The sequence below is a fragment of the Fistularia commersonii genome, chromosome 13, assembly GCF_037954325.1.
Source record: "Fistularia commersonii isolate RoL2024-O1a breed Wild chromosome 13, RoL_Fcom_v1.0, whole genome shotgun sequence".
In the NCBI taxonomy this organism is placed as follows: domain Eukaryota; kingdom Metazoa; phylum Chordata; class Actinopteri; order Syngnathiformes; family Fistulariidae; genus Fistularia; species Fistularia commersonii.
In genome coordinates, this window is record NC_141296.1 from 887368 (window position 1) to 900160 (window position 12793).

At 40.1% G+C, this 12793-nt stretch overlaps 1 long non-coding RNA gene and 9 other non-coding genes across 10 annotated transcripts; 5 read left to right on the forward strand and 5 right to left on the reverse strand.

The window, feature by feature from the left end:
• Positions 1–244: 244 nt before the first annotated feature.
• LOC147227479 (U6 spliceosomal RNA) lies at positions 245–350 on the reverse strand. Its single transcript, XR_015107058.1, has one exon. It is a non-coding gene; the product is annotated as a U6 spliceosomal RNA (small nuclear RNA).
• Positions 351–839: 489 nt separating this feature from the next.
• On the reverse strand, positions 840–5904 carry LOC147227480 (uncharacterized). Its single transcript, XR_015107044.1, has 3 exons — positions 5614–5904; positions 2466–2602; positions 840–887 (listed from the first exon to the last, which is right to left on the reverse strand). It is a non-coding gene; the product is annotated as an uncharacterized LOC147227480 (long non-coding RNA).
• On the reverse strand, positions 1583–1688 carry LOC147227481 (U6 spliceosomal RNA). The gene has a single exon (XR_015107068.1). It is a non-coding gene; the product is annotated as a U6 spliceosomal RNA (small nuclear RNA).
• LOC147227482 (U6 spliceosomal RNA) lies at positions 2177–2282 on the reverse strand. The gene has a single exon (XR_015107060.1). It is a non-coding gene; the product is annotated as a U6 spliceosomal RNA (small nuclear RNA).
• On the reverse strand, positions 3511–3616 carry LOC147227483 (U6 spliceosomal RNA). Its single transcript, XR_015107069.1, has one exon. It is a non-coding gene; the product is annotated as a U6 spliceosomal RNA (small nuclear RNA).
• Positions 5905–6459: 555 nt separating the features above from the next.
• On the forward strand, positions 6460–6565 carry LOC147227484 (U6 spliceosomal RNA). The gene has a single exon (XR_015107061.1). It is a non-coding gene; the product is annotated as a U6 spliceosomal RNA (small nuclear RNA).
• A 910-nt stretch (positions 6566–7475) lies between these two features.
• Positions 7476–7580, forward strand: LOC147227485 (U6 spliceosomal RNA). The gene has a single exon (XR_015107062.1). It is a non-coding gene; the product is annotated as a U6 spliceosomal RNA (small nuclear RNA).
• A 523-nt stretch (positions 7581–8103) lies between these two features.
• Positions 8104–8209, forward strand: LOC147227486 (U6 spliceosomal RNA). The gene has a single exon (XR_015107059.1). It is a non-coding gene; the product is annotated as a U6 spliceosomal RNA (small nuclear RNA).
• A 715-nt stretch (positions 8210–8924) lies between these two features.
• LOC147227487 (U6 spliceosomal RNA) lies at positions 8925–9030 on the forward strand. The gene has a single exon (XR_015107066.1). It is a non-coding gene; the product is annotated as a U6 spliceosomal RNA (small nuclear RNA).
• Positions 9031–10315: 1285 nt separating this feature from the next.
• On the forward strand, positions 10316–10421 carry LOC147227488 (U6 spliceosomal RNA). The gene has a single exon (XR_015107067.1). It is a non-coding gene; the product is annotated as a U6 spliceosomal RNA (small nuclear RNA).
• The last annotated feature ends 2372 nt before the right edge of the window (positions 10422–12793 follow it).

The window sequence follows — 12793 nt, forward strand, 5'->3', positions numbered from 1 at the left end:
TCAAACCGTGGACGCCGTTTGATTCCATAGAAACAACATCGACGTCCTCTTCCCTTCAGTGAGATGGGAAATCAATGAATTACATCTTTTGTTGTCCAGATATTGTTGGATTGGGGTTTTATTCCAAATATCACTCATGCAATTCAGATAATGTAAGACAACAGTGTTTTATTGTCACGCTTGAGAATTCCAGGATGGTATTTGTGAAGAGGCTGATTATCGGCTGCAGTTTTTTGGAGGAAAAGAAAATAAGGAACGCTTCACGAATTTGCGTGTCATCCTTGCGCAGGGGCCATGCTAATCTTCTCTGTATCGTTCCAATTTTAGTATATGTGTTAGAGAACTAACACGACGAGCAGGTGGATCCCAGTGATATATAAAGGGTCCGACTGGGTCACCTATTTGACCAAGGGTGTATTTTGTTGATTATGTGAATAGGTAGCATGGTGTTCAAAATATACGTTCAACACTCTAAATATTCTAAAATATCAATTCTTTGCCAAAAAAAATTATCGTTATTAAACATATTTGATCCGACTTTTTTTGCATCGTCAGGGGCTGCTGGGTGTTTTTCACCGGCCGTTTCCGCATTCGTCATCAAGCGCTGATTGGCTGAAGCGTCACGGCGTGACTTCCTGTCTCTCGTGTTTACAGTCTGCAAAGATCCACTCGTGTCTAAAGTGGGGTCACGACGCGCTGCAAGAACTTGCCTGCTCAATACAACAAACGTATAACAAACAATATTTGGTTCAGCATTCAGGGCACCGTCTTTCCTCCAACCTCCGGTTCGTCGGTGTTCATCCGTAAAAGTGAAATAATGCGCTCATGAGTTCATTATCGACACACAGCAGGAGGGATGGACGTCTTTCCTCTTTTAGATGAATCTACTGTAAAAGATGGATGGAACGGTTGGAACCCTACAATTGATATTATTATAGTAATCATTATAGTAATATCCAACTTGCCTTCGATTGAAATGACAAACTTCTTTAATGCTAGCTCACGAGACCGCAATTAGCTGGGCTTAAAACTCAACCCACTGGCTTCTGACTATTTTTACATATTTAATGTTCAAATTCGGAGACATTATGCAAATTAACAATGGAAACAGAGGGAAATGGCCACACGTGCAGACAGACAACCATTCACTGTCATTTGCACATTTGGACAATTTTCCTCATTTTGCTTGTCAGAACAAACTAGATCTCAGACTGCAGCTGTATACAGTACCCTCTGAACATCCACTTTGTAGAGACCATATTCTTATTCTACATTTGTAAATATTTCAAAGAAATATAAAACTGTGCGAAGCCTGCATGCATGTCGAGAGTAATGTTGTTTGTTCTGGGAAATTACTTCCGCAATCGGCGTATTGGTGCAAAGCAATGAACTTTAAATGTTGAGGGTTTCCATCGTTGGACTGTGTGTTTTATTTCAAATATTGACAATTTTGAGTGCTCGTATAACACCATAATATTGTCTCTTTCACACAACAGTTTCTCTGAAATAGTACTTGAGTGTGATGAGGCTGCTCATGTGCGACTATGGAGGGATGATGAAAATAAATCTGCAATATGGAAAAGAAAATAAGGAACGCTTCACGAATTTGCGTGTCATCCTTGCGCAGGGGCCATGCTAATCTTCTCTGTATCGTTCCAATTTTAGTATATGTGTTAGAGAACTAACACATTGTAAAAGTGGCATTGCAGAGGATTATACAGCACCTGAAAGCCTTGCCAACTTGACCAGGGGGTTGGATTTTAATGTTAACTTGAATTGGTCAAAATATGTTCAAGAAATCTGTTTACTTTTCCAAAATTATACATGCCTCTAAAAACATTTTCCACAAAAACTCGCGGTATGGCAAAAAAGTAATCATATAAAACAGTGGAGTGCAATATAGCGATGGACGACTGTATTTCAATAAACTGCCAGGTGCTGCAGGGGGTGGATGGCAGACTTGGACTGGCAGGAGATCGACCAACTTTACCTTAGCGATCAACATATTGCTGCAAGGAAATGGACTATAGTAAATACGTTTAATTACTGAAAGGACTCCTCTATTGCATTGGGTTTTATTTCAGGTTCCTTTACAATTTCGAGAGCATGCATGACTCCCTTGTGTTGACATAATCACACAAGACTATCCGAATGTGATGATTTATCAAAATGCAGACAAAATAAGGAACGCTTCACGAATTTGCGTGTCATCCTTGCGCAGGGGCCATGCTAATCTTCTCTGTATCGTTCCAATTTTAGTATATGTGTTAGAGAACTAACACGATGGGGCTGAGGATCTCAGTGGTACATAAAGGATCCCAATATGTCACCATTTTGACTAAGGGTGGATTTTAATGTTAACTTGAATTGGTCAAATCTGTTCAAAAAATCCGTTTCATTATCTCAAAATTATTATTCTTGTCACAACAAAAACATTTTATCCTTTTAAAAAATGTTTATCTTACTTTTTTTTGCAACGTCAAGGGCTGCGAGGAACTGTCGGCGCCGGTTTCCGCATTCGTCATCAAGCGCTGATTGGCTGAAGCATCGCGGCGTGACTTGCTGTCTCTCGTGTTTACAGTCTGCAAAGATCCACTCGTGTCTAAAGTGGGGTAAGATAAAATCAACTTTATTGATCCTCATCGGGGAAATACCTTTGTCACCGCAGCATAACAGTTATAATTCCACAAATAAAGGGGTACAAGAAATGTGAATATAAATATAAATAGAGAGACAGAAGATGGCGAGACATCCACAAATAAATAGACAGAAGCAACAAGTGCCAGAACGATCTGCAAGAACTTGTCTTCGAAATACAAGAAACATATAAAAATCTGGGTTATTTCCCTTATTTTTCTCAGCTACTGGCGTGTCAGAACAAACTAGATCTCAGACTGGCAGCTGTGTACATTAGTCCCTAAGAAAATCTGATTTGTAGAGACAATATTCTTATTCATCATTTATAAATATTTGAAATAACTGTAAAACTCTGTGCGGAGTCTGCAGGAATGTCGAGAGTAATGTTAGGACTGTGATTTCCTACTCTGTGAATGTGGATGGCAGAGTGAGGGGGCAGGTGTGTGCGAGTACGAGACGAGCAAAGGGCAATCTGAGCTGCTGTCGCCGTGATTTCTTTTGCCGTAACTGTTCTAGTGAGGGAGAGGTTTGTAAACCGACAACTTGGCATCTTTCTATGCATCCGGTTGGATATTGCAAAAACATTTTTACCCCAAAGACAGACTTGGATTGGCATGAGATTGACCAAAATTACCTTTGCGATTGACATATTGGTGCAAAGCAATGAACTATGATAGATAAATTTTATTTTATAGGGTTTTCCTTTATTGGATTGAGTGTTTTATTTCAAATATTTACCACTTTGAGAGCTTGCATGACACCCCAATATTGTCATTTCACACAACAGTTTCTCTGAAATAGTACTTGAGTGTGATGAGGCTGCTCATGTGCGACTATGGAGGGATGATGAAAATAAATCTGCAATATGGAAAAGAAAATAAGGAACGCTTCACGAATTTGCGTGTCATCCTTGCGCAGGGGCCATGCTAATCTTCTCTGTATCGTTCCAATTTTAGTATATGTGTTAGAGAACTAACACATCTCCATCTTGGTATAACAGAGGGATTTAAAGGACTCTGAAGCTCCAGCAAATTGACCAAGGGTGGAACTTTAACTTGAATTGATCAAAGTGTATTCAAGAAGTTTGTTTTAGGCAACTAAAACGATCACATTTCTGCTAAAACTATTCAATGTTCTTTAAACATAGTTGATCTTACATTTTCGTAACGTAAGGGACCGGCGGGAAAAATGCTACAGTTTCCACTTGCGTTATGGAGCGCTGATTGGCTGAATCGGCGTGACGTCACGTGTGTCAGGATGTTAAGTTGTTTACATTGTAGATGCACTCGTGTTTCAAGCAGTGCAGAGCAAACTACAACCATTTGTTGTCCTTTGCCGGGACCCAGCACCGGGTGTTTGGTTTGTCACAGGCCAGACATTTGAACGTTGCTATGTGGCCTCCCCTCAGTGTCCTGGGAATCTGATCGGAAGAGACATTTGGGTGAAAAGTGGAGCCTCTATTCTGTGATGGACTGATGGTGACTTTTCCTATGGGACAGTCCTTTAATTGCTCCGTGGGCAGACTTCACTTAGGATCACATACGTTGCTGACTGCGGACCGTTCTGCTGTTGCGCTGGGCTCATGGCCTGACGTCTATCGTGGACTGGCGTCACTGGAATCTCCAAAAAATAGATCAATCCCGGAACACATGGATCCATATTTTACATTCCTACGCTCTGACCAAGCATGTCATGCTTTATTACGACCGCAACGCTGACAAGGTACGATGATGCTTTTGTCCCTGTTACTTTGCGAATGAACCAGACCCGATGATTAAAAAACAAATTTGCTTTGACTGACAAGGCACAGACTCAAATTCCAAACTTACTCTTCTCAATCAACTAACTCCTACAAGCTTTCACACTCGTTTGGCAAAGGCTATATTCCTGCAGTCTGAATTGGGAATTGCTGACACCATCCAGGCCTTCATTCTTTCTCCTGGCACTTTTAATCAGGTTCTAGAAGAACAGCTGGGGGACTTGAACCTTCCCGCGGGGGGGAAGTTTATTAATTCAGTACATAGATGATTCACCGTCGACTACACGGATATGATTGACAAGGTGAATGGGTACAGATATCTCTGGGTGGCTGTGGATGCAAACACTGGCTGGCCAGATCTGAAAATGCTCAAACAGTGATTACATTTCTAATGAATCACTATATTCCAACAGATGGATTTCCAAGTGAGGTTGGATAATGGAACCCACTTTAAAAACAAAGATCTGCAAACGGTGAAGCCTCAGCTGGGCATGAAACACTCATCACAGAAGGATTAAGCATGAACAGACTCACCAGTAAAACTAGAATAAAATGCAAATAAGGAAAGTATCAAAGAGAGAGATATGAGCTATCATTGAATAAAACCAATCAATAATAATATGTATTATTATGGTTTAAAAGCAATTTTTTTTGAATGATGATTTTCTTTTAATTCTGACCACTGCATTTTCATTGATCATGCCCAAAAAGGTTCTCAGAATATTCTAATGTTGATTGGAAATTAGCAATGAAATGCCCCGCATTCTGTCAAATCAATAAATTAACCGCACACAAATTTGCTCAAGGGAAATTATAACTTCCGACATTTTGTTTTACACTTAGGCTATATTAACGCTACACTCGTAATAAGGCTTGATAAAATGAATACACATAAAGGCCAGAACATGGTAATCTTATGAAGGACATGAAGAAGTGGTATTTCAAGGAAGGAAATGAGTTTATAGTTCCAGAAATAACAGTCAGTGAAATTTACTCTTATCAGGGAGCTGAAGCAGATAGAGTAGCAGCATTAGCAATTACGTATATTACAAAAACTAAATAAAATGAAGTGAATGACATTTATGCAAAAGGATGGTGGTTTGGTGAATTGTTTAATGAAAGAATGTCTCATCAAATAGGCAAAAAGGAAGACATTTGTGTGTCAACCTTCGCTTAGCCTTATAAGCATTTTAAAGTCGATCCCCATCCCAGCTCACCACGATGCGTGGGTAGATCCTGCGTGTTCACTGATGAAGAAATGGGAGAAGATATTTAGGCTTAAATCAGTAAAATAAAGTATAATGTTGGCTAAAGTTTGCACTGTACCGCCGGGAACACGAATGTATCTACGATGTAAACAATGCGTGACAAATATTCCGAGAGACGTGACGTTCCTAACAAACTCCTCCTTCAAGATAACTCCTGCTCCATTTCTCTTCCTGTCAGTACCATGATGGTACAACTGAAAACCTGCTCCTCAGCTTCTAGCCTTACTATCTTTCCAGCTGCTCTCCTGGACACACAGTATCTCCACCTTCCTTCTCTGCATCATGTCCACCAACTCTCTACCTTTTCCTGTCATCATTCCAATATTCAAAGTCCCTCCTTTCAGTCCCAGACTCTTGCCTTCCCTCTTCTGTCTGCTTTCAAACACACCTTCCTCCTCTCCTTCTGTCACCTACAGTAGCCCAGTTTCCACTGGTTCCCTGCAGGTCATCGGTGCCATTGGAGGTCGATGTTGACCCGGGCCTCCACTGATCCGATATGGTCCGGTTACTAAGGTTGATTCCCATGTTTGGTTTTTGGCAAAATTTTTACGCCGGATGCTTCCTGACGCAACCCTCTGTATTTATCAGGGCTTGGGACCGGAAAAAAGGAAGAGCAAGTGTTTTTAAAACGACAAAAGGTTGTTCATTTGCTGCACAAAATTGATAATTGCAGATAAATAAACGTATTTCTTTAACACATTTTGACCAATCCAAGTCACAGTTAAAAAGCAGCCCTGATCAGAGTGCTGGGGCCTTCAGATGCTTTATAAATTTCTGCTACACTTGTTGGACATTGTGTTAGTTCTCTAACACATATACTAAAATTGGAACGATACAGAGAAGATTAGCATGGCCCCTGCGCAAGGATGACACGCAGATTCGTGAAGCGTTCCTTATTTTCTTCTTCAAATTGCAGATTTAAGACAATTCATATATCATTGTGTTTCTTATTCTTCCTCCTTTCTACTATTATCTATTACTGTTATGTTTTTTTACTTGAAACTCTGGCACAACAATTTCCTTCGGGATAAATAAAGTTGTTCGCATCTCATCTCATTATTTTCATCAGGTACTATCGCATTTTGATAGGTAATCTGCACATGATTATTTTGATCGTCTTTCAGTAAAGCATCGCATTCGGGATAGTGTTGTTTGATAATGACAATACTATGCTCTCGAAATTGTAAATGAAATTCGAAATAAAACTCAATGCAATTGTTGAAATCTCTCAGTAATTATCCCTTTTATAGTTCATTGCTTTGCACCATTATTTCGATCACGAAGTCTGTCATCCGTCCTGTTGTCTACTCATCTGCTGTCTATAAATTTGTGTTTTTTTTTTTTGTCTTGCTATATTCTGCTGTCTGACTTTCTATTTATATTTATACTCATATCTATATATTTATGTGCTGCCATCTGTCTTTCTGTTTGTATTTCTACTCATATTCATATCCTTTTTTTTTTCTGTGACACTATAACTGTTATGCTGCTGTGACAAAGGAATTCCCCCAATGGGGATCAATAAAGTTTATCTTATTCCTGACGGCACTTGCCAGTTCATTGAAAGACAGCAGTTCACCACTACATCGTACCTCACCTTTTGCACTCTCACACTTTTATATCACTGATTTATTTGCCATACAGCAGGTTTACTTGTAAAAATGTTTTTAGAAACATAGATAATTTTAGAAAAATAAATGGATTTCTTGAACACACTTTGACCAATTCAAGTTAACATTAAAATCCACCCCTGGTCCAATTGGCAAGGCTTTCAGGTGCTTTATAACCATCTGCAATGCTGGATCCATACTGTGTTAGTTCTCTAACACATATACTAAAATTGGAAGATACAGAGAAGATTAGCATGGCCCCTGCGCAAGGATGACACGCAAATTCGTGAAGCGTTCCTTATTTTGATCGCCTTTTATCATCACATTCGAGAACGTTTTGTGTGACGATGACAATACAAGGGTGTCATGGATGCTCTCGAAATTGCAAATGATATTTGAACTAAAACTCAATGCAATAAAGGAAACATCTCGGTAATTAAATGTAGATATTATTGTCCATTTCTTTGCAGCAATATGTCGATCGCTAAGGTAAAGTTGATCGATCTCCTGCCAGTCCAAGTCTGCCATCCACCCCTGCAACACTTGGCAGTTTTTTGAAATACAGTCGTCCATCGCTATATTGCACTCCACTGTTTTGTATCAATACTTTTTTTTTGCCATACCGCGAGTTTTTGTAAAAACAAAAGCTTTTAGAAACATAGATCATTTTGGAAAGTAAACATTTCTTGAACCAGTGTCCAGGTGCATTGTAATTTACACAGTGAACACATTTTGACCAATTCAAGTTAACATTAAAATCCAACCCCCTGGTCAGATTGGCAGGGCTTTCAGGTGCTTTATTATGCTCTGCAATGTCGGTGTTTATATTGTGTTAGTTCTCTAACACATATACTAAAATTGGAACGATACAGAGAAGATTAGCATGGCCCCTGCGCAAGGATGACACGCAAATTCGTGAAGCATTCCTTATTTTCCTTTCCAAGTTGCAGATTTATTTTCATCATCCCTCAATAGTCGCAGATGAGCAGCCTCATAACGCTCAGGTACTGTCTCAGAAAACTGTTGTGTGAACGTGACAATATTGGGGTGTCATGGAGGCTCTCAAACTTGTAAGTATTTGAAAAAAAAACACTCGATCCAACAAAAGAAAACCCTCAAAATTTAAATATATCCATTATAGTTCATTGCTTTGCACCAATACATTGATTGCGGTAATTTCACAGAACTACCAATATTTACTACTACTTATATTTATATTCACATTTCTTGTACCCCTTTATTTGTGGAATTATAACTGTTATGCTGCGGTGACAAAGGTATTTTCCCGATGAGGATCAATGAAGTTGATCTTATCTTACCCCACTTTAGACACGAGTGGATCTTTTCAGACTGTAAACACGAGAGACAGCAAGTCACGCCGCGATGCTTCAGCCAATCAGCGCTTGATGACGAATGCGGAAACCGGCGCCGATAGTTCCTCGCAGCCCTTGACGTTGCAAAAAAAGTAAGATAAACATTTTTTAAAAGGATCAAACGTTTTTTTGTTGTGACAGGAATAATAATTTTGAGATAATGAAACAGATTTTTTGAACAGATTTGACCAATTCAAATTAACATTAAAATCCACCCTTAGTCAAAATGGTGACGTATTGGAATCCTTTATATACCACTGAGATCCTCGAACTCATCGTGTTAGTTCTCTAACACATATACTAAAATTGGAACGATACAGAGAAGATTAGCATGGCCCCTGCGCAAGGATGACACGCAAATTCGTGAAGCGTTCCTTATTTTCTTTTCCATATTGCAGATTTATTTTCATCATCCTTTCATAGTCGCACATGAGCGGCCTCATTACACTCAATTACTACCTCAGAGAAACTGTTGTGTGAAAGTGACAATATTGTGGTGTCATGCAAGCTCTCAAAATACACCTGTTTGAAATAAAACACACAATCCAACAATGGAAAACCCTCAAAAATGAAATCTATCTATGATATTTACTATCATACTCGTGAAGGTAATTTCACAGAACTACCAACATTACTCTTGACTTTACTGCAGGCTTCGCACAGTTTATTTATATGTCTTTCAAATATTTACAAATGAAGAATAAGAATGTGGTCTCTACAAAGTGGATGTTCAGAGGGTACTGTATACAGCTGCAGTCTGAGAGCTAGTTTGTTCTGACAAGCAAAATGAGGAAAATTGTCCAAATGCGCAAATGACAGTGAATGGTTGTCTGTCTGCACGTGTGGCCACTTCCCTCTGTTTCCATTGTTAATTTGCATAATGTCTCCGAATTTGAACATTAAATATGTGGTGGGTTGAGTTTTAAGTCCAGCTAATTGCTGTCTCTCAAACGAGTTATTTCACGGTCCGTTTCGCAGCAGCAACCAGCCGACCGTGAGCTTGCATTAAAGTAGTTTGTCATTTCCATCGAAGGCAAGTTGGATATTACTATACTATTACTATAATGATTACTATATTAATATTAAATGTAGGGATCCAACCGTTTCATCCATCTTTTATAGTAGATTCATCTAAAAGAGGAAAGACGTCCATCCCTCCTGCTGTGTGTCGATAATGAATTCATGAGCGCATTATTTCACTTTTACGGATGAACACCGACGAACCGGAGGTTGGAGGAAAGACGGTGCCCTGAATGCTGAACCAAATATTGTTTGTTATACGTTTGTTGTATTGCGAAGACAAGTTCTTGCAGCGCGTCGTGACCCCACTTTAGACACGAGTGGATCTTTGCAGATTGTAAACACGAGAGATAGGAAGTCACGCCGTGACGCTTCAGCCAATCAGCGCTTGATGACGAATGCGGAAACGGCCGGTGAAAAACACCCAGCAGCCCCTGACGATGCAAAAAAAGTCGGATCAAATATGTTTAATAACGATAAAATGTTTTTATTTTTTTGGTAAAGAATTGATATTTTAGAATATTTAGAGTGTTGAACATATATTTTGAACACCATGCTACCTATTCACATGATCAACAAAATACACCCTTGGTCAAATGGGTGACCCAGTCGGACCCTTTATATATCACTGGGATCCTCCTTCTCGTTGTGTTAGTTCTCTAACACATATACTAAAATTGGAACGATACAGAGAAGATTAGCATGGCCCCTGCGCAAGGATGACACGCAAATTCGTGAAGCGTTCCTTATTTTCTTTTCCTCCAAAAAACTGCAGCCGATTATCAGCCTCTTCACAAATACCATCCTGGAATTCTCTAGCGTGACAATAAAACACTGTTGTCTTACATTATCTGAATTGCATGAGTGATATTTGGAATAAAGCCCCAATCCAACAATATCTGGACAACAAAAGATGTAATTCATTGATTTCCCATCTCACTGAAGGGAAGAGGACGTCGATGTTGTTTCTATGGAATCAAACGGCGTCCACGGTTTGAATCATGACATCACTTTTATTCCAGCAGTGTCAGACACCGAAAGAACATGTCCTGAACCTTCTAACCCTGAGTCTATATCCTGTTATAACCTGTGTCCAACCAACATCATCACACTTCATGCTGACCATCCACGGGTCCAAAGCACATCACCAAAACTAAAATGCAACTGAGAAAGAGGAGCTTTGTCTCTGAAAAGCTTTGGACGAACTGGTTTGATGGACCAGTGTCTTCCTCCAGTTTCCCGGCCTTTCTATCCAATGTGTTTGGTCTCCTGTGCCTTCTGAAGGTCACTCCCACCATCTGCTGGTCTCACCTCAGAACTGCACCTGCTGAGGAACTCCAAGTCTTAACCTTTGAGCTCAGAAGAGAAGATTGGTAATTTCACATCACTTTATGAGCAGGATCCTCCCAAGAGGCTTAAAGACACAGGTTTTTTCTTCGTCTCGTGTTAAATAATCTCATTTGTTGAGAGCGAATCGGTGCTTCCAGGTCTGCAGGAAGACTCAAACGTATGTGTCAAGAGGGAGGTTCAAGTTTGGAGATGGTTTTCCTCAGAGGACACGGTGGAAACGGATGACTTCCACGATATCAGTGATGCTGAAAGACCACTGAGACCAGAGGGGAGATCACACAGAGGCGGGAGTTGGACGCCGATTGAGCGTTTGCATAGTCGAACGGCTGCAACAATCCGTGCTGTTAAAGACAAGGATTCAAAATGTAATGGGAAAGGGTGCACGGTGTGCACGCTAAGGAATCAAGTTTCCCTGTACAATTCAATTCTTACTATGCTGTCTGTAATGAGTGCTAGATCAAATGACTCAGTTTGATCAATATCTGACCTGCAGTTTATATCTGGATACTGTAAGCTGATGTCTGATTCCGCTCCATATAACCCTGCCGCGTAATAAATGACAAAGTCTGTCCGAGTCCAAGTCCAAGTTTAATTATAATTTCCTCCGGGATCAATAAAGCATTTGTAATTTGAATTGGGAATCAAAGCGAGAACCTCTAAGAGCACGATTCCCACCTGCACCTCAACACCGTCAGACAACTCAACATGAAAATCTGTCATTTGGAGTTCATTTTTATTTATGGTTATGGAACTATTGCAAGTTTCTCATCAATAGCCAGTCTTTTCCTCGTGTCCGACTGCCGAGGTTGGAGATGCTGGCTGTGGCCACAGCCAAAAAATCTCCAAAGAATATGTGTGTGTGTGTGTGTGTGTGTGTGTGTGTGTGTGTTCAAGCAGATATTTTTCTAAACTCATGTTGATGAAAAATGTTTACGAATGAGTTTCACACCAAAGAGTTTTTCCCTCATCCTGTTTGGAATCAGGCCACCTGTGACCGTGCACTTCGGTCATTTAAGAATAAGAACAACTTTATTTATTTATTTACTTTATTTATTGGAGTTTCAAGTAAAAAATAAAAATAATAAATAATAGTAGAAAATTGTATACGCAGTAAAAAAAAATACATTAAAAAAAGGGGGGAAGAATAAGAAATACAAATAAAACTATAAAGTGTCTAAGTAACAAGTCAAGGCTATAAAGTGTCTGAAGGTCTTCAGTACCAGGTGAAAGATAAGGAGTGCACAAGAGTATGAAAAAATATTGCACATGCAGCTGTTATGAAATAAAATATTGCACAGTTATGAATATATATACAGATACAGTAAGTGGGTGAGAATTTTTAATTTTTTTTTATGGATTTCAGGATGTCGCCGATGACGTGCGCCTCAACAAGCTCAACAAGTGTTTTGCATTGTTTCCTCCCTCTGGCTGACAGCAGAGTAACCGTCCGTCTCTGAACCTGGAGAGACGCACCGCCACGTTTTCATCGGCTGGTCTGTTCCACCTTTCTGTAAGTTTTAGGGAGTCAAAGACGGCCTAACTGAGAAACGCCTCACAAATTCGCATTTTTGCCCAGGGTTTGGTTCGGAAACCTTTTGCGGGTCATATTTTGCAACGCATGGCGCTGCAGTGGTCGCACACGCCGCTCATTCCTGACAGGCCTGTATCGGCTGGTCCTGCAGGAGCGTCTCTGGTCGTCTATTCGTTGGGATTCGACGCTCTCAACGCCGCGCCCGTGTTTGATTCCCGGTCAGGGTGCAGCACCTCTGCGGCTCA